Source organism: Microcaecilia unicolor, chromosome 13 (assembly GCF_901765095.1).
Source record: "Microcaecilia unicolor chromosome 13, aMicUni1.1, whole genome shotgun sequence".
Taxonomy (NCBI): domain Eukaryota; kingdom Metazoa; phylum Chordata; class Amphibia; order Gymnophiona; family Siphonopidae; genus Microcaecilia; species Microcaecilia unicolor.
In genome coordinates, this window is record NC_044043.1 from 25,926,819 (window position 1) to 25,948,520 (window position 21,702).

General features: G+C 47.2%; 1 protein-coding gene across 1 annotated transcript in view; it reads left to right on the forward strand.

Moving 5' to 3' along the window:
- The first annotated feature begins 16,082 nt into the window (after positions 1–16,082).
- Positions 16,083–21,702, forward strand: part of LOC115456823 (NADPH--cytochrome P450 reductase) — a 260,347-nt gene continuing 254,727 nt past the window's right edge. Inside the window, exon 1 of the mRNA XM_030186142.1 lies at positions 16,083–16,274. The gene's annotated coding sequence lies outside the window, so the exon portion shown is untranslated. The remainder of the gene's footprint in view (positions 16,275–21,702) is intronic.

The following is a 21,702-nucleotide window of genomic DNA, read 5'->3' on the forward strand; positions in this document are numbered from 1 at the left end:
CGTGGCATCTCGAGCTGCGGCCCAAGGTATAGTGATGCGCAGGCTCTCCTGGCTGCGTGCCTCTGACCTGGACAACCGCACCCAGCAGAGACTGACCGACGTCCCTTGCCGGGGGGATAATATTTTCGGTGAGAAGGTCGAGCAGCTGGTGGACCAATTGCATCAGCGGGAAACCGCCCTCGACAAGCTCTCCCGGGCGCCTTCAGCATCCACCTCAGGTAGACGTTTTTCCCGGGCCAGGCAGGCTGCGCCCTACGCCTATAGCAAGCGTAGGTACACCCAGCCGGCCCGAAGGCCTCGTCAGGCACAGGGACAGTCCCAGCGCGCTCGTTCCCGTCAACAGCGTGCGCCTAAGCAGCCCCCTGCGCCTCCACAGCAAAAGCCGGGGACGGGCTTTTGACTGGATCCATGGGAACATAGCCGCCCTCAAAGTGTCTGCACCGGACGATCTGCCAGTCGGGGGGAGGTTAAAATTTTTTCACCAAAGGTGGCCTCTCATAACCTCCGACCAGTGGGTTCTCCAAATAGTGCGGTGCGGATACGCCCTAAATTTGGCCTCCCTTCCACCAAATTGTCCTCCGGGAGCTCAATCCTTCAGCTCCCATCACAAGCAGGTACTTGCAGAGGAACTCTCCGCCCTTCTCAGCGCCAATGCGGTCGAGCCCGTACCACCCGGGCAGGAAGGGCAGGGATTCTATTCCAGGTACTTCCTTGTGGAAAAGAAAACAGGGGGGATGCGCCCCATCCTAGACCTGAGAGGCCTGAACAAATTCCTGGTCAAAGAAAAGTTCAGGATGCTTTCCTTGGGCACCCTTCTGCCAATGATTCAGAAAAACGATTGACTATGTTCCCTGGATTTAAAGGACGCATACACTCACATCCCGATACTGCCAGCTCACAGACAGTATCTCAGATTCTGCCTGGGCGCACGGCACTTTCAGTATTGTGTGCTGCCCTTTGGGCTCGCCTCTGCCCCACGGGTGTTTACAAAGTGCCTCGTGGTGGTAGCGGCGTATCTACGCAAGCTGGGAGTGCACGTGTTCCCGTATCTCGACGATTGGCTGGTCAAGAACACCTCGGAGGCGGGAGCTCTCCGGTCCATGCAGTGCACTATTCGCCTCCTGGAGCTGCTGGGGTTTGTGATAAACTACCCAAAGTCCCATCTCCAACCTGCCCAATCTCTGGAATTCATAGGAGCTCTGCTGAATACTCAGACGGCTCAGGCCTTCCTTCCAGAAGCGAGGGCCAACAACCTCCTGTCCCTGGCTTCCCAGACCAGAGCGTCTCAGCAGATCACAGCTCGGCAGATGTTGAGACTTCTGGGTCATATGGCCTCTACAGTTCATGTGACGCCCATGGCTCGTCTTCACATGAGATCTGCTCAATGGACCCTAGCTTCCCAGTGGTATCAAGCCACCGGGAATCTAGAAGATGTCATCCGCCTCTCCACCAGCTGCCGCAATTCACTGCGCTGGTGGACCATTCGGACCAATTTGACCTTGGGGCGCCCATTCCAAATTCCACAGCCCACGAAAGTGCTAACAACGGATGCGTCTCTCCTGGGCTGGGGGGCTCATGTCGATGGGCTTCACACCCAAGGACTGTGGTCCCTCCAGGAAAAGGATCTTCAGATCAACCTCCTGGAGCTCCGAGCGGTCTGGAACGCACTGAAGGCTTTCAGAGATCGGCTGTCCTGTCAAATTATCCAAATTCGGACAGACAATCAGGTTGCAATGTATTACATCAACAAGCAGGGGGGCACCGGATCTCGCCCCCTGTGTCAGGAAGCCATCGGGATGTGGCGTTGGGCCTGCCAGTTCGGCATGCTTCTCCAAGCCACATACCTGGCAGGTGTAAACAACAGTCTGGCCGACAGACTGAGCAGAGTCATGCAACCGCACGAGTGGTCGTTCCATTCCAGAGTGGTACGCAAGATCTTCCGAGAGTGGGGCACTCCCTCGGTGGACCTTTTCGCCTCTCAGACCAACCACAAGCTGCCTCTGTTCTGTTCCAGACTACAGGCACACGGCAGACTAGCGTCGGATGCCTTTCTCCTCCATTGGGGGACCGGCCTCCTGTATGCTTATCCTCCCATATCTTTGGTGGGGAAGACCTTACTGAAGCTCAAGCAAGACCACGGCACCATGATTCTGATAGCGCCTTTTTGGCCCCGTGAGATTTGGTTCCCTCTACTTCTGGAGTTGTCCTCCGAAGAACCGTGGAGATTGGAGTGTTTTCCGACCCTCATTTCGCAGAACGACGGAGCGCTTCTGCACCCCAACCTCCAGTCTCTGGCGCTCACGGCCTGGATGTTGAGGGCGTAGATTTCGCTTCGTTGGGTTTGTCTGAGGGTGTCTCCCGTGTCTTGCTTGCCTCTAGGAAGGATTCCACTAAAAAGAGTTACTTTTTCAAGTGGAGGAGGTTTGTCGTTTGGTGTGAGAGCAAGGCCCTAGAACCTCGTTCTTGTCCTGCACAGAACCTGCTTGAATACCTTCTGCACTTATCGGAGTCTGGCCTCAAGACCAACTCAGTAAGGAATCACCTTAGTGCGATTAGTGCTTACCATTATTGTGTAGAGGGTAAAGCCATCTCTGGAGAGCCTTTAGTCGTTCGATTCATGAGAGGCTTGCTTTTGTCAAAGCCCCCTGTCAAGCCTCCTGCAGTGTCATGGGATCTCAACGTCGTCCTCACCCAGCTGATGAAACCTCCTTTTGAGCCACTGAATACCTGCCATCTGAAGTACTTGACCTGGAAGGTCATTTTCTTGGTGGCAGTTACTTCAGCTCGTAGGGTCAGGGAGCTTCAAGCCCTGGTAGCTCATGCTCCGTATACTAAATTTCATCACAACAGAGTAGTGCTCCGCACCCACCCAAAGTTCCTGCCGAAGGTGGTGTCGGAGTTCCATCTGAACCAGTCAATTGTCTTGCCAACATTCTTTCCCAGACCGCATACCCGCCCTGCTGAACGTCAGTTGCACACATTGGACTGCAAGAGAGCATTGGCCTTCTACTTGGAGCGGACACAGCCCCACAGACAGTCCGCCCAATTGTTTGTTTCTTTCGACCCTAACAGGATAGGAGTCGCTGTCGGGAAACGCACCATCTCCAATTGGCTAGCAGATTGCATTTCCTTCACTTATGCCCAGGCTGGGCTGACTCTAGAGGGTCATGTCACGGCTCATAGTGTCAGAGCCATGGCAGCGTCGGTGGCTCACTTGAAGTCAGCCACTATTGAAGAGATTTGCAAGGCTGCGACGTGGTCATCTGTCCACACATTCACATCACATTACTGCCTCCAGCAGGATACCCGACGCGACAGTCGGTTTGGGCAGTCGGTGCTGCAGAATCTGTTTGGGGTGTAACTCCAACTCCACCCTCCAGGACCCGAATTTATTCTGGTCAGGCTGCACTCTCAGTTAGTTGTTCTTCGTAGGTCAATTTTCTGTTGTACCCTCGCCGTTGCGAGGTTAAATTGACTTGGGTTCTTGTTTTGAGTGAGCCTGAGAGCTAGGGATACCCCAGTCGTGAGAACAAGCAGCCTGCTTGTCCTCGGAGAAAGTGAATGATACATACCTGTAGCAGGTGTTCTCCGAGGACAGCAGGCTGATTGTTCTCACCTACCCTCCCTCCCCCCCCTTTGGAGTTGCGTTTTGATCAATTTTGCTTGTCATTCAACTGAGCGGGAACGGTCACGCACGGGCGGGAAGATGGCCGCGCGTGCGCGGTGGGCGTGCCCTGCGTGCGGGACCGCCCGCAAAGTTTTGTTCCAGTTGGTGGGGGCTGCCGTGGACGTCAACCCAGTCGTGAGAACAATCAGCCTGCTGTCCTCGGAGAACACCTGCTACAGGTATGTATCATTCGCTATATACACACACATACATACATACATACATACATCATCACTGGTCAGGAATTACATCATTCAGGCCCTTATCTCATCAGCTGGGGGGCCCATTGCAGCAAAAAGCCCAAAGTGTCCAGACCAGGTCAAGTCTTTACCCCACCTCCCTCCTGCACAAGCTGGCTTCAGAGGCATTCCAACCTGTTCTTGAGAGGTGCTTTATCTCATACATTGTTCTTGAATGTGCCTTATCTTCCAGCCTGTTATTTGAGATATACCAGGAAAGTCACTTTTGGGTCAAAGACAAGGGATTTTAAAAATGTATTATCGATTAAAGCAAGACGGAAAAGCAATTTTTAATATTTTCCATCACACTTACCCACATGCATCACTTTGCACTTGTCAACATTGAACTTCATCTGCCGCTTGGACGCCCAATCCCCCAGTCTCGCGAGGTCCTCCTGTAATCTTTCACACTCCTCCTGCGACTTGACGACCCTGAATAACTTTGTGTCATCTGCTAATTTAATTACCTCACTAGTTACTCCCATTTCTAGGTCATTTATAAATATGTTAAAAAGCAGCGGTCCCAGCACAGACCCCTGAGGGACCCCACTAACTACCCTTCTCCATTGAGAATACTGACCATTCAATCCTACTCTCTGCTTCCTATCCTTCAACCAACTCTTAATCCATAGTAATACCCTACCTCCGATCCCATGACTCTCCAGTTTCCTCTGGAGTCTTTCATGAGGCACTTTGTCGAACGCCTTCTGAAAATCCAGAAACACAATATCCACCGGCTCCCCATTGTCCACGTTTGTTCACCCCCTCAAAAAAAATGCAGTAGATTGGTGAGGCAAGACTTTCCTTCACTAAATCCGTGCTGACTTTGTCTCATCAGCCCATGTTTTTGTATGTGCTCTATAATTTTATTCTTAATAGCCTCTTCCATTTTGCCCGGTACCGACATCAGACTCACATGTCTATAATTTCCCGGATCTCCTCTGGAACCTTTTTTAAAAATCGGCATAACATTGGCTACCCTCCAGTCTTCCGGTAAACCTTCCCCACCCACAGGTTCAAAGCTCATGAATTCCCCCCAGAATACAGTTCTTCTGGAGATTAAGTTCTTTTAATATTGCAGTTCACTATTTCAAGCTCAACTTCTTTTCCTTCACCTCTCACACTTACAGAGGTTGAAGGGACCCCCGCCCTCTACCAGCCTCTAACACCTGGATTTGAGCCACACAGCACAAATACCAGCTTCAGACACTGCTTCTGTAGTGAGCTTCACCTGGACTCCCCTGTTTAGTTGTCCAGAGTTTTTGCTATCAGGCACTCCTCCACTTCCCACCCAGGCTAGATAATAGGGCTGTTATAAACCCTTGTAGCCTTTTTCCCTGTACCCAGGCCAGTGCAGAGATATCCATGGGTTCAATCCCAGCTGCTTCTACCCCTTGGGACAACTCCTCCACTCCTGCCTCTGGCTGCTAGTCCATCAGCTCTTCTCCCTGTATGTTCCTCAGCTGTTCCAAATCATCCTGATTATCTTCTCTGAACCAGTCCACACCCTCCTCGCCTGGGACCTGTAGTTCTTACTCTCCTCCCTAATAGGATCTGGATTTTTATGCAGAGGCTCTTGGGAACTGTAGTCTTTCTCCATCTCAGAGGAAATAAGATGCTTGTATCTCTGAGAATGGGTGGGCCATCTACCCCGAGGAACCTGGGACTTGTAGTTTCAGGGGGAAATCTTCCCTTTCTGCTTCTTTCCCTGGCAACTTCCTCACCTATTATCCTGGAACCCTCACAGGTTGCACCATGGAGCGATACAAAGGCATTATAACATCCTCATTTTTATTTTCCATTCCTTCCCTAATAATACCTGATTTCTTTGCTGCCGCAGTACACTACACAGAGGGTTTCAAAGTATCATCAACCAGTAAACAAGTATGTGTAAATGCCATTGTTTCTTTGCAACGGTGACCTCGTATTTATCTATCTGTGCTAACTCTGCTTTTCCACCAGCAAAAGGCCACAGTATGTTTACTACCTGGGCGTCCCAAGGGCTTAAATAGGCAAAATGAAATCTTTTCCAGAATTACATCAGGCATATGTGTTGCCACATTCACATATCTATGTGTGTATGCAACTTCATCGTTAGATATCCACCCTGCTGTGGATTGACCTGACTGAAGATGTACAGGACACTCTTGCAGAGGCCTATACTCTGGGTTCACAACTTCATGTACCCTTAACTTTTTATCATAGATATCTTAGACACCACACCAGATACTGATTAAGTGAAATTAGCAGTGGCATGGTCTCTGAATTTATCTTGCACTCTATCTCCTCAGCTACACAAGAAATTGGTGAACGTTCTCTATAAGGAAACTTTATACAAATTTGCCTTGCGATTGGACATATCACCTCACAGAGCTCATAGAACGGGGTTTCAGTCCAGAGGACACTGTCCAAAATGTGGCTTTGGAGGTGCTACTTTGGGACATATGTTCTGGCACAGTCTGAAGGTGCAACTTTTTTGGAAGAATTTACTCGCTACTATTTGGACATTTTGGTCCAGTGAAGTGTGCATGGATCCCCTGCTCTTGTTTGGCAGCTACGTGTTGAGTACTGAGGGGCTTAAAACCTTTTCTTCATCACTCGATTTTGTTTGGTCTTAAAGCTATTTTGTGTACCTAGTTGCAGGCTGCTAAACCCATCTCTTCAAAGATGGTTTACTTATTTAATCGAACAGCTGTGCACGGAACGAGTACCATTGAACAACTTCACTAGCTCTTGGGGCCAACTCTTTTAAGCTAATTGGGAGCCCTTTTGGATGACATTATCCCACCAGGCTCGCAGTTGGTTAATGAACTTTTAGCTCTTTTCGTTGATCCGAGTGGTTTATTGACTTTGCATAATTGGCCTCATGCAGTGTGGGTTTGTGCAGGGAGGGAAGGGCTGGAGTGGGGAGTTAGAGCATGCCAATTCGCATATCATTGTACTTGGTTTAACTTTTATGTACGGTTTGCTGGCTTTACATCAATAAAAACTCTGGAATTCGTTGCCAGAGAATGTGGTAAAGGCGGTTAGATTAGCAGAATTTTAAAAAGTTTGGACGGCTTCCTAAAGAAAAAGTCATTACTAAATGGGCTTGGGGAAAATCCACTATTTCTGGGTAAGCAGTATAGAATGTTTTGTACTTTTTTGGGATCTTGTCAGGTATTTGTGACCTGGATTGGCCACGGAAACAGGATGCTGGGCTTGTGTTACACTCTTACCATGCTGCTCCTGGCGGTGGCCATATTGAGAGGTTCATCTGAGGGGCAGCCATCTTGAGAGGCTCATCGATATCAGTTCCTGAAGGTCAGCCATCTTGAGAAGAGCATCTGCATTGGTTCCTGAGGGGCAGCCATCTTGAGAGGCTTATTCCTATGGGTGTACCCAATGAGGTTCCTCGCCTGTCAGCTGTGGCAGGGATCTCCTGATGAGAGGCCTATTTAAGAACAGAACACTGTCATCAGTTTGCTTCGGCTTCTACTTTGGTGGAGTTCGTGGTGTTTCCTGTTGTTTTGCGGATTTGATCATTGCCCGTATCCTGACTACTTCTTTGTTTGCTGCCTGCCTTGACCATTGCCTGAATCCTGGCCACCTCTTTGTTTGCTGCCTGCCTTGACCATTGCCTGAATCCTGACTACTTCTTCGTTTGCTGTCTGCCTTGACTATGCCTGAATACTGACCACCTCTTTGTTTGTTTGCTACCTGCCTTGAACATTGCCTGTATCCTGACTACCTCTTTGCCGCCAGCCTCGACTCTTGCCTGTAGTCTGACAACTCCCGGTTGGAGTTCGGAAGTCCTGTCGACCCCCGGTCCTGGGGGCTCAACCCCAGGGGGAAGGGGTCGGTCCAGGTGAAGTCTCGGGATTGTTCGGCCGTCCTGCGGAGCTCAGGTCCAAGCTTGTCTCATCTGTGCTGGGCACAGGGACTCACAGCCGTAACAGCAAGCCGAAGCCATGAGCTCGCTGGACAAGACTGACATGGCAGGCCTAGCCCAGGTACTACAGCAACAGCAGACCCAGATGAACCGAATATCCAGTGTGTTACAGGATGTTTCCTCTCAGCTGGTTCCATTCAGAATTCTAGAGGCGCCGCTGCTCCGGCTCCCAGACCGTTTCTTCCGGCGGTTGGCCTGCGGCTCCCAGAGCCGCCTCGTTTCGATGGAACCCCTTCGATGTGCCCAGGGTTTCTAAATCAGTGCCAGATGCTGTTTGAAATGCAGCCAGGATCTTTTCCATCGGAAGGCCTGAAAATCACCTACATCATTTCCCTTCTGACCGGACCAGCTTTGGCATGGGCCTCCCCTCTCTGGGAACAACGGGATCCCATTCTTTCAGATCTAGGAGAGTTCCTGTGGCGGTTCCGCATGGTTTTCGATGAGAAGAACGGTAAAAAAAAAACTTAGGGGGGCAACTGAGAGAGTAAAAACTGTACAACAGGCGTGGACGCTGTTCAAAAATACCATCCTGGAGGCCCAGGCCATACATTTTCCGCGAATTAGAAAAGAAAGACGGAACTCCAAAAGACAGCCGGCCTGGTTGAAAAGTGAGGTGAAGGAAGCTATTAGGGCTAAAAGAAACGCCTTCAGAAAATGGAAGAAGGAACCGTCTGAAAATAACAAGAAGCAGCATAAGGAGTGTCAAAGCAAATGCAAGGTGCAGATAAAGAAGGCCAAGAGGGATTATGAAAAAAAGATAGCATTAGAGGCAAAAAAACATAGTAAACATTTTTTTCGGTATATTAAAAGCAGGAAGCCGGCAAAAGAATCGGTTGGGCCGCTGGATGACCGAGGGGTAAAAGGGGCGATCAAGGAAGACAAACACGTAGCGGAGAGACTGAATGAATTCTTTCCTTCGGTCTTCACCGAGGAAGATTTGGGTGGGATACCGGTGTCGGAAATGGTATTTCAAGCGGACGAGTCGGAGAAACTTACTGACTTCACGGTAAACCTGGAGGACGTAATGAGGCATATTTTCAAAGCACTTAGCCTTCCAAAGTTCCATAGAAACCTATGGAACTTTGGAAGGCTAAGTGCTTTGAAAATATGCCTCAATGGGGCAGTTCGGAAATGGTATTTCAAGCGGACGAGTCGGAGAAACTTACTGACTTCACGGTAAACCTGGAGGACGTAATGGGGCAGTTCGGCAAACTGAAGAGTAGCAAATCTCCTGGACCGGATGGTATTCATCCTAGAGTACTGATAGAACTGAAAATGAGCTTGTGGAGCTACTGCTAGTGATATGCAACTTATCCTTAAAATCGAGCGTGGTACCGGAAGATTGGAGGGTGGCCAATGTAACGCCCATTTTAAAAAAGGCTCCAGGGGAGATCCGGGAAATTATAGACCGGTGAGTCTGACGTCGGTGCCGGGGAAAATGGTAGAGGCTATTATTAAAAACAAAATTACAGAGCACATCCGAGGACATGGATTACTGAGACCGAGTCAGCACGGCTTTTGTGTGGGGAAATCTTGCCTGACCAATTTACTTCAATTCTTTGAAGGAGTAAACAAACATGTGGACAAAGGGGAGCCGGTTGATATTGTGTATCTGGATTTTCAAAAGGCGTTTGACAAGGTACCTCATGAAAGGCTACAGAGGAAATTGGAGGGTCATGGGATAGGAGGAAATGTCCTATTGTGGATTAAAAACTGGTTGAAGGATAGGAAACAGAGAGTGGGGTTAAATGGGCAGTATTTACAATGGAGAAGGGTAGTTAGTGGGGTTCCTCAGGAGTCTGTGCTAGGACCGCTGCTTTTTAATATATTTATAAATGATTTAGAGATGGGAGTAACTAGCGAGGTAATTAAATTTGCTGATGACACAAAGTTATTCAAAGTCGTTAACTCGCGACAGGATTGTGAAAAATTAAAAGAGGACCTTACGAGACTGGGAGACTGGGCGGCTAAATGGCAGATGACGTTTAATGTGAGCAAGTGCAAGGTGATGCATGTGGGAATGTTATGGTATAAGCCAATCATCAGAATTAAATGTGTAGCATGATGTTGTGTTGGATCAGATACATATATATACACCAATATATTTGTGCAGCTTTTATATATTTGACACTGCAGCAGAGAGAATAGTTTCGTTTCAAGCCCCTCTCTCCCCCATCCTTTTTTCTGGGAGCTTCTGATAGCAGGGATAGTTAATTACAAACACTTAACAAAGACAAAAGAGAGATATATAACTCTCTCTGCCCTCCCACCTAAAAAGACTGAACAAAAGGTGGGTACCTGGACGCTCATCAGGACATCTCTGAAAACCAAAGACCCAAGAGACAGAAAGTCTGGAGAACCCATTGAAGACAAAGACTTCAGAGGGGAGACCATAAACAGGACATTTGCTTGTCAAAGGTATACCTGCCCCTCCCATCAGCTTTCAGACATGTGCAGAAAGGAAGGACTTATAATGTGGTCATGTGAACAGACTACATTAACCATAATGCCTTGCAAAATATCCAGGACATGCACACACCATGCTTCTCTGCTAACATTATAAAAGGCCTGGAAACAGCCCAGCTCGCTCTCTTGGAACCTGCCTCCTCTTGGGACCTGCTGCTCTCTTTGGGGTCTGCTGACGCCTTGCCCCTCAACATGTGCTCATCAATCAGCTGGACCACAGCATGCTTGTAACAAGGACTTGTAAGTTAACCTACCTGCTACTTTGTTCTATTTTATGCACAGATTACCTGTAAAGATCTCTTAAAACCTACCTCTCGTGTGCAATTGTATATTAAATCAATCTTTTTGAAGCTAAAAATACGGTCTCTTTGTGTTCTGAGTATATGGTATCTTTTATATATACTTAATTTATTCAGTTTATTGCAATTATCACCTTTGGTGATTGGTGGAGAAATTAATATCCTAAAACTTATAAATACAGCGCCTGCTCTTAAATTATAAACAGTGGCGAGTTGCTCTAGAGCTATTTTCCCCAAAATAAATCCTTTCTTGTAACAGGAAAAAAGAACCCGAATTATAGCTACGTCATGCAAAGTTCCACGTTAGGAGTTATGGACCAAGAAAGGGATCTGGGTGTCGTCGTCGATAACACGCTGAAACCTTCTGCTCAGTGTGCTGCTGCGGCTAGGAAAGCGAATAGAATGTTGGGTATTATTAGGAAAGGTATGGAAAACAGGTGTGAGGATGTTATAATGCCGTTGTATCGCTCCATGGTGCGACCGCACCTTGAGTATTGTGTTCAATTCTGTTCGCCGCATCTCAAGAAAGATATAGTAGAATTGGAAAAGGTGCAGCGAAGGGCGACTAAAATGATAGCGGGGATGGGACGACTTCCCTATGAAGAAAGACTAAGGAGGCTAGGGCTATTCAGCTTGGAGAAGAGACGGCTGAGGGGAGACATGATAGAGGTATATAAAATAATGAGTGGAGTGGAACAGGTGGATATGAAGCGTCTGTTCACGCTTTCCAAAAATACTAGGACTAGGGGGCATGCGATTAAACTACAGTGTAGTAAATTAAAAACAAATCGGAGAAAATGTTTCTTCACCCAACGTGTAATTAAACTCTGGAATTCATTGCCGGAAAATGTGGTGAAGGCGGTTAGCTTAGCAGAGTTTAAAAAGGGGTTGGACGGTTTCCTAAAGGACAAGTCCATAAACCGCTACTAAACGGACTTGGAAAAATCCAAAATCCCAGGAATAACATGTATAGAATGTTTGTATGTTTGGGAAGCTTGCCAGATGCCCTTGGCCTGGATTGGCCGCTGTCGTGGACAAGATGCTGGGCTCGATGGACCCTTGGTCTTTTCCCAGTATGGCATTACTTATGTACTTATGATGTTGGGGCTGGAGGGAACTTCATTGACACCGACCTTTTGGAACAACTAGGGGGACCTTCGATTCCCTGTCAACTGGCTCTTCAAGTGACCTCTATCCAGGGATCGACGCTGCCTCGACCGGTTACCCTACCTTTGCAGATGCAGGTCGGGATTCTCCACCAGGAGATGATTCAGTTCTTAGTACTTTCCGGGGCTATTCATCCGGTGATTCTGGGACTATCCTGGCTGTGGCTCCACGCTCCTACTATTGATTGGGTCACTGGTGAGATCGGTCAGTGGGGTCCGCGGTGTTTTCAGCAGTGTCTCTTGTCTATCGAGGTTCCTACGAGGGCTCTACCTGCCCTTCCTGGAGTCTTGCGAGCAGTCCAGACGGCTCTTCCTGAAGAATACCAAGACTTTGCGGATGTGTTCAGTGCTCAAGAGGCTGATGCCCTCCCGCCGTATAGATCTTTTGACTGTTCGATTGAACTACTTCCCGGGACAAGTCCACCCCGGGGCAGGCAGTATACCTTATCCCAGAATGAGACCCAGGCCATGCAAGACTATATTGCAGAAAACCTGCAAAAAGGGTTTATGAGGCTTTCCTCATCGCCGGCTGGAGCCGGGGTTTTTTTTTTGTCTCAAAAAGATGGGTCCTTACAGCCATGTATTGATTACCGGGGTCTGATCAGCATCACGATTAAAAATCGCTACCCGCTTCCCTTGATTCCAGAATTGTTTGACCGGTTGCAAGGAGCAAGGACACTCACAAAGCTGGATTTAAGAGGAGCCTATAACCTGGTACGAATCCGTGAGGGAGATGAATGGAAGACCACTTTTAACACGCACAAGGGTCACTTCAAATATTTGGTGATGCCGTTCGGCCTATGCAACATCCCAGCGGTCTTCCAAAACTTTGTGAACTTCATCTTTCAGGATCGCCTCTATAAAACGGTTATTGTCTACCTAGACGACATCTTGATCTTCTCTCCCTCCAGTCAGGACCATCCTTCCCACGTGCACACCGTTCTTCAGTGGCTTCGGGAGCAACGGTTGTTCGCAAAAAAGGAGAAGTGTGCCTTCCACCAGCACAAGATGCCCTTCTTGGGCTACATTATATCTGGTCAGGGGCTATGGATGGATCTGGCTAAGTTCCTAGCCATTCGCAACTGACCGGTACCCCAGGGACTCCGTGCTCTACAAAGGTTCCTGCGGTTTGCAAATTACTACCGACAGTTTATTCTGAATTATTCCCTGATCACTGCACCCTTAACTGCCCTCACCAAGAAGGGAGCGGATGTGAGGAATTGGAATCAAGAGGCCTTGACCGCTTTCTCCACGATGAAGGAGGCTTTTCTTGTTGCTCCAGTACTCCGGAGCCCTGATCTGGCTAAGCCTTTTCTGGTGGAGGTGGACGCTTCTTCCCTGGGGGCCGGGGCGGTGCTGTCCCAGGCTGGGGAATCAGGAAAGAGGCATCCATGTTTTTTTTTCCTGTAAGTTCTCCTCGGCTGAGAGGAACTATACTATAGGAGATCGGGAATTGCTAGCGCTCAAGTGGGCCCTCCAGGAATGGCGATGCCTGTTAGAGGGGGCCGCACATCCTGTCACCATCATGACGGACCACAAGAATTTATTGTACCTACAGGACGTGAAGAGATTGAATCCACGCCAGGCTCGATGTTCCTCTTTCTTCGCACGTTTTGATTTCCGCCTGGTGTTTCGGCCAGTGGAGAAGAATGTTCTTTCCTGGGTGTTTGAGGCACCCGGAGATCCAGAGGAGTCTTATCCTATGCTTAACCCAGCTTGCATTCCAACCGCCCTGGGTGTTTCCACCTCACACGGCCACAGTACCTTCTCAACTTCTGAGGAAGGTACTCCAGTGGGGGTATTCCTCAAGTTCGCCGGTCACTTAGGGTTTCAGAAGACTTACCATCTGGTCCCCGAATGGCACAGGAAATTCGTCATTTTGTCTCCACCTGTCCTGTTTGTGCTCGGAGTAAGGCATCCCATGGAAGACCTTGGGGGCAATTACAGCCCTTGCCTGTTCCCCAGCAGCCCTGGCAAGAGATTTCGATGGACTTCATCACTGACCTGCCATCTTCCCAGGGGAATACGGTCATCTGGTTGGTTATCGACCGGTTCTCTCGGATGGCTCATTTTGTACCCATGAAAACGCTACCCACGGCCTCCACCCTCGCTACCAGTTTCATCAGCCACATCTTTCGTCTGCATGGAGTACCTCAGCGAATTGTCAGCGATAGAGGTTCCTAGTTTACATCCCGGTTTTGGAGAGCACTCTGCACTACTTTTGGTATCACTACGCTATTCTCTTCAGCATATCATCCACAAACTAACAGGATGGCTCAAAGGGTGAATCAGACCCTCAAGGCCTTTCTACGAGCCTACACTAACCATCGCCAAGATGACTGGGCTTCTCTATTGCCCTGGGCTGAGTTCGCCTACAATAATAGTTTTCATTCCGCCTCCCAGACCTCTCCATTTTTTGTTGTGTTTGGATGTCATCCACGGTTGCCTTCTCCCATTCCTGTCACTCAGGTGCTTCCGCAACTACAGCCCACTCTCACTACTTTCCAGGATACGTGGAGCGAGGTCCAGGAACATCTTCTGCAAGCAGCTGTTCGGGGCAAAACGGTCTTTTGACCAGCGGAGACGAACGGCTCCTGTTTTTCAGCCAGGGGGAAAGGTATGGCCCAGTACTAAACATCTGAGGCTGCGGTTGCCATCTTTAAGTTTGCTCCCAAATTCATTGGGCCATTCCCGGGTTTTATCCCGGGTAGGGGCCATCACCTACTGCCTCCGGTTACCTCGAAACCTTAGAATACACAATGCCTTTCATGTGTCTCTCTTAAAAGCCTTCCTCACCTCCAGGTGGCATCCGGAGCCTCATAAGGAGGCTATTCCTGAAGCAGAGGCCGATCCTGAGTATGAAGTGGAGGAGATATTTGATTCTAAATGTTGTGGGAGACAACTGCTGTATCTAATCTCCTGAAAGCACTACGGGCCAGAGGACAATTCTTGGGAGCCGGCTAAGAATGTCCATGCTCATGAGCTGGTGAAAGAATTCCATGCCCGATATCCTGCTAAACCCAGGCCGAGCTGGTGAGGAGGGGGTCTTCTGGAGGGGGGTACTGTTACACTCCTACCTTGCTGCTCCTGGCGGCGGCCATATTGAGAGGTTCATCTGAGGGGCAGCCATCTTGAGAGGCTTATTCCTATGGGTGTGCCCAATGAGGTTCCTCGCTTGTCAGCTGTGGCAGGGATCTCCTGATGAGAGGCCTATTTAAGAACAGAACCCTGTCATCAGTTTGCTTCGGCTTCTACTTTGGTGGAGTTCGTGGTGTTTCCTGTTGTTTTGCGGATTTGATCATTGCCTGTATCCTGACTACTTCTTCATTTTCTGCCTGCCTTGACCATTGCCTGAATCCTGACCACTTTTTTGTTTGCTGCCTGCCTTGACCATTGCCTGAATCCTGACTACCTCTTTGTTTGCTGCCTGCCTTGACCATTGTCTGAATCCTGACTACTTCTTCGTTTGCTGCCTGCCTTGACAATTGCCTGAATCCTGAAGACCTCTTTGTTTGCTGCCTGCCTTGATCATTGCCTGTTTGACCACTCCCGGTTGGAGTTCGGAAGTCTTGTCGACCCCCGGTCCTGGGGGCTCAACCCCCGGGGGAAGGGATCGCTCCAGGTGACGTCACGGGATTGTTCGGCCGTCCTGCGGAGCTCAGGTCCGAGCTTGTCTCATCTGTGCTTCGCTGGGCACAGGGACTCACAGCCGTAACAGCTTGATGGACCTTTGGTCTTTCCCAGTATGGCAATACTTATTTACTTATGTAAAAAGATTTCAACATAAAGGCAACAGAGGCACCTTAGAATTAGCCCAAAATAGTGAGTGAGGATTTGTGCAAATAGTGCACAAATCCTCACACATAATTTATATCTGCTCTGAAGCTGATGCAAATATGTGCATGTAGACATATGTTTTGCAAAAGATATCCGTGTAAAAGTAGGCGTACTCTTTCTGTACTTCAATACTTTACACACATATGTAGTCATGCAATTTCATAAAAGCCCTTTTCTGCATGTAAAAAAAGCTTTATGCACAGAAAAAGCTTTATAAACAAACCCCCATAAGTGGAAAATAATTCCTGGAGGGGTTTTGAAGGAAGGAAAGATAGCCCAAGTTGCTGATGTCCGACTTCCAATTAATGATTAGCAAAAGAATCCGGCACACCCCAAAGTTCCTCATTTTTCATGTCATCCATTTCCTCTGTCTACATAATTTTGGATTTAGAGATATCTGATGCACACCCTCCCCACCCTTGTCTATTAGGAACAGTCTCAAGCAGTCCTCTATTTATAAGGCTTGTTAGACCACATTAGCCAGTTCACTCACAACCTGGGAGGATGAATCTCACAGTTTCAGTTTTCCATGTAATTACAGATTAAGTTAATACTTATTCCGCCCATCAGGAATTATTGTAAAAGAAGTATAAAGGCATTCAACAGAGACAAACCTCCTGCACAGTGGACAATCTGTTCAGCACGTTTGGACCCACAGGGATCTCTCAGGTAAGAGGAGCAGGCTATTCCTAGCATAGACCTCTTCCAGTTTAAGCTGCCTGAATAGTTTGGAGTGACACCAGTTCCTTGCAAATTGAGGGGTACAAAAGGATTTAACTAGTGAAGTACAGAGGAGCAGATGGAATGGCAGATCACTGAGAAATATTTCCATACAGGGCTCTGGTGATACAATGAGCAGCAAAACTAAGAATCAGCCCAGATCACCCCAGAATATCTGCGAGCAGCTTGTTTTTTTTTTTTTATTTTATAGAATGAAAGCACCAGTAAACACTTCTCCAGTTTTCAGTCCATGATGGAGAGAGAGAGAGACTCTCTTTCATCTAGCAGTTCTTTGTGATTTGAAATGTATTATTTATTTACATGTACTTGATATACTGCAAAGGTGGAATATTTCTGATTTGCTTATATCCTGAATGATATTGTCAGTCCTTGCTAATTTATGTCTTTCCAGTGAATATCTCTTAGCATGTTATCTTTGAATGAGATGTAGATGTACAGCTTGAATAAGGTTTTCTAAAAGTTTAGGGGGTTTTCATGTTTTTGTGCATTGTGCTGGTAGAGAAAGGTATGAAATCGGTACAGGCTGAATGCATTAAATGTTACATCACAGACTTGTATACACAAGTAGGGGCTCCTCAACTATCATCAACTGACATTAGCAGCAATACCCACAGTCAAGGGATGTGGCACTTCCTTACCACCTTCGGGGAAAACACTGTTCCACTCAAAGCTCAGGCCAGGCAGGGGTAATTGGTGAGATTGACCCATCCTGGATGGCCTTTTGCTGATGGATTTGGAAGAAGATGATCTTCCTCCACTACAAAACTGCATTAAAATATATTTGCATATTTGAACTAGTATGGAATCCTCCACCCACTAACCTAACTACCGCAATCCATTCACTAACCAGATCCGCAAACGAATCTTTTCCGGAGATGGGAAGGCGGTAGAACGAGAGGACATGAAATGAGATTGAAGGGGGGCAGACTCAGGAAAGATGTCAGGAAGTATTTTTTCACAGAGAGGGTGGTGAACGCTTGGAATGCCCTCCCGCGGGAGGTGGTGGAGATGAAAACAGTAACGGAGTTCAAACATGCGTGGGATATGCATAGAGGAATCCTGTGCAGAAGGAATGGATCCTCAGAAGCTTAGCTGAAATTGGGTGACGGAGCAGGTGGGGGAAAGAGGGGGTGGTGGTTGGGAAGCGAGGATAGGGGAGGGCAGACTTATACGGTCTGTACCAGAGCCGGTGCTGGGAGGCGGGACTGGTGGTTGGGAGGCGGGAAATACTGCTGGGCAGACTTATATGGTCTGTGCCCTGAAAAGGACAGGTACAAATTCAATTCAAGGTAAGGTATACACATATGAGTTTGTCTTGGGCAGACTGGATGGACCATGCAGGTCTTTTTCTGCCGTTATCTACTATGTTACTATGTTACTAACCTAGTTACTAAGTGGGTCAGGGATAGGTGGGGTGGTCCTGGAGTACCTGTGAATCAAGGGCTGTGGAAGAGTCTGGGGCTGATATTTCAGGCCTGGAAATTTAACCCTGGGTCAGAAACAGGACACATTAAGCTCACACTTCCAGGGCTAATATTAGTCTATGGTGTTGGGCCAGCATAGTCTCCAAACCTGAAATTCCTGGTTACATAGTAAATTAGTAACATAGTAAATGACGGCAAATAAACACCTGAACAGTCCATCCAGTCTGCCCAACAAGATAAACTCATTTTACATGGTATGTGATACTTTATACCTGAGTTTGATTTGTCCATGCCTTCCTCAGGGCACAGACCGTAGAAGTCTGCCCAACACTCTTCTTGTACTAAAATTTCTGAAGCTAACATCGAAGCCCCTTAAAATATACACTCATGCCCATCCATATCTATTCAGTCATGATCAGGGCGTAGACCGTAGAAGTCTGGCCAGCACCGGTTTTGCTTCCCAATTATTGGCGTTGCCACCCAATCTCCACTAAGCTTTTGTGGATCCATTCCTTCTAAACAGGATTCCTTTGTGTTTATCCCACGTATGTTTGAATCCATTACCGTTTTCATCTCCACCACCTCCCACGGGAGGACATTCCACCTATCTACCACTCTCTCCATGAAGAAATACTTCCTGACATTACTCTTGAATCTGCCTCCCTTCAACCTCTAGTTCTACCACCTTCCTGTCTCCAAAAAAGGTTTGTTTGTGGATTAATACCTTTCAAATATTTGAACGTCTGTATCGTGTCACCCCTGCTTCTCCTTTCCTCCAAGGTATACGTGTTCAGGTCGGCAAGTCTCTCCTCGTACAGTTTGCAGCACAAATCCCATACCATTTTTGTAGCTTTTCTTTGCACCGCTTCCATTCTTTTTGCATCTTTAGCAAGATACGTCCTCTAAAACTGAACACAGTACTCCAAGTGGGGCCACACCAACGACTTGTAGAGGGGCATCAACACCTCCTTTCTTCTGCTGGAGGAGTAGCCTAGTGGTTAGTGCAGTGGACTTTGATCCTGGGGAACTGAGTTCAATTCCCACTGCAGCTCCTTGTGACTGGGCAAGTCACTTAACCCCTCCATTGCCCCTGGTACAAAATAAGTACTTCTTGGGCAGACTGGATGGACCGTGCAGGTCTTTTTCTGCCGTCATCTACTATGTTTACTATGAATATATGTAAACCGCTTTGAATGTAGTTGCAAAAAAATCAGAAAGGTGGTATATCAAGTCCCATTTCCCGTTCCCATTATACCCCTCTCTATGCAGCCTAGCATCCTTCTGGCCATGGCCGTCGCATTGTCTTCATATCTTCTGACACCAACATCCCAAGGTCTCTTCCCCTGAGTCGAGCTTCCAAATCTCTCCCCTCCTATCTGATATCTCTCTCTTGGGTTTCTGCACCCCAAGTGCATCACTCTGCATTTCTTGACATTAAATTTTAACTCAATAAATAATGAAAACCTTCTTTGTCAAAATAATCACAAAAAACATGTGCAGCTGTCATTTCTGACTTGGAGTCACTCTGATTGAGGTAAAGGTGTTCATGATAATGTCACATACACCATGTGAGTTTATGATCACAGCATCACCAAGAATGAGAACAAAGGTGCCTCCAATGTCAACATCACATAAACTTGCACCAGCAGCTAGGGACACTTGAGTTCATGCTATCCGTGTCACAGTTCATGATTTCAACACAACTTTGGCACAAGTCAGATTCATGAACTTTCATGCACTGCATTACAAAATCATGTTTGATAAAGTGACTTCACAAAGATAAGTTTGCTTTTGAAGGGTTTCAAATGGGTTTTGCTGTGTGAGATTCATAAATATCTAAGGATGACTTATAAACTTTTTCTATTTTTAATGATTTAGCTGACAATCAGATAAGAACATAAGCATTGCCACACTAGGACAGACTGAAGGTCCATCAAACCCAGCATCCTGTTTTCAACAGTGGCCAATCCATACTATAAACCCCTTTTCCCTATAGCTTTACAACTTTAAAACTTGAACTCTCGGCCACAGCCTACAACATTAACAGAGAGACTCTAGAAGGCACAGTTGGGCCTAGTTTACTCTTCAATCCCACCCACCCTCCCCTAACTTCCACCCACCCCTAGCACAACTCTTCATTTACAGTCTGTTATTCTAATTAGGATAACAAGGGAAAAAGTCCTCTTACAGAGTTTTAATTACATTGTATTAATTTCTAAGAAGAAAACACTAAATAAATCACACAATATACCATATAACTATATTAGAATAATATCCTTAGTACCTTAGCAAGTTTTAAATTATTGAAAAACTGAAAAATACTAAAGATGGAGACAGCAGTCCAGCAGTGAGAACGGTGCTATCCAGTCTTTTGCATTGAGTGTCATGTATAATTATCTCACAGTTGGTGAGAAGTTATATATGTGTGCCTGATGCAAAGTTCTCTTGAGGATAGAGTAGCAGACTTGGAGGAGCTGAGGGAGACCGAGAAGTATATAGAGGAGACCTACAGGAACATTATAGAGACGTCCCACCACCAGTCTGGCAGCCCCTGTGCTGCCTTGGAGAAGGGAGGTCTCCAAGAAGGAGAGTTGCATCCTACAAGTAGGAAGTACTCCTGTAGTCAGGACCTGCCCACCAGGGGATGCGCTATCCTCTCGCAACGAGGATATGTCTCCAAGAACTTCTGCCTAGGTGGGAAGGGTTAGTAAGCGTTAGGATAGCTGTTGTAGTTGGTGTTTTGATCATTAGGCGCTCCATTAATTATTTTATACACCTCTATCATATCTTCCCTCAGCTGTCTTTTCTGCAAACAAAAGAGCCCTAGCCGCTTTAGCCTTTTCTCATAGGGAAAGGGGGAAATGGGACTTGATATACCGCCTTTCTGAGGTTTTTGCAACTACATTCAAAGCGGTTTACATATATTCAGGTACTTATTTTGTACCAAGGGCAATGGAGGGTTAAGTGACTTGCCCAGAGTCACAAGGAGCTGCAGTTGGAATTGAACTCAGTTCCCCAGGATCAAGGTCCACTGCACCAACCACTAGGCTACTCCTCCACATGGGAAGTCATTCCATCCCCTTTATCATTTTCATCGCCCTTCTCTATACCTTTTCTAATTCCACTATATCTTTTTTGAGATGCGGTGACCAGAATTGCACTCAGTATTCAAGGTGCAGTTGCACCATGGAGCAATACAAAGGCATTATAACGTCCTCATTTTTGTTTTCCATTCATTTCCTAATAATATCTAACATTCTATTTGCTTTCTTAGCCACCACCGCACACTGAGCGTTTCAATGTATCATCAACGATGACACCTAGATCCCTTTCCTGGTCAGTGACTCTTAATGTGGAGCCTTGCGTTATATAACTATAATTCGGGTTCCTCTTTCCCACATGCATCACTTTGCACTTGCTCACATTAAACATCATCTGACATTTAGCCGCCTAGTCTCCCAGTCTCGTAAGGTCCTCTTGTAATTTTTCACAATCCTTTTGCGATTTAACAACTTTGAATAACTTTGTGTTGTCAGCAAATTTAATTAACTCACTAGTTACTCCCATCTCTAGATCATTTATAAATATGTTAAAAAGCAGTGGTTCCAGCACAGATCCCTGGGGAATCCCACTATCTATTCTTCTCCATCGAGAATACTGGCCATTTAGCCTTACATTAACCAGTTTTTAATCCACAATAGTAATGTTCTTCATCCTCTTGTTCAGATTCTGTGCAAGACTGTGCAGGATGCAACCGGCGGGGAATATCTTGCATACTTTTTCTGTTTTTAGAGGAAGTCCTCGAGACCTCTTCAGGCACCTGAAGCATGTCTTTAGCAGTCCAAATCTTCTTTCTCTGATGTCCCTGGTGTCCCAAGGTGCCTCATACAGGATGGCCTCTATGATTCAGAACATAAGAGTAGCCATACTGG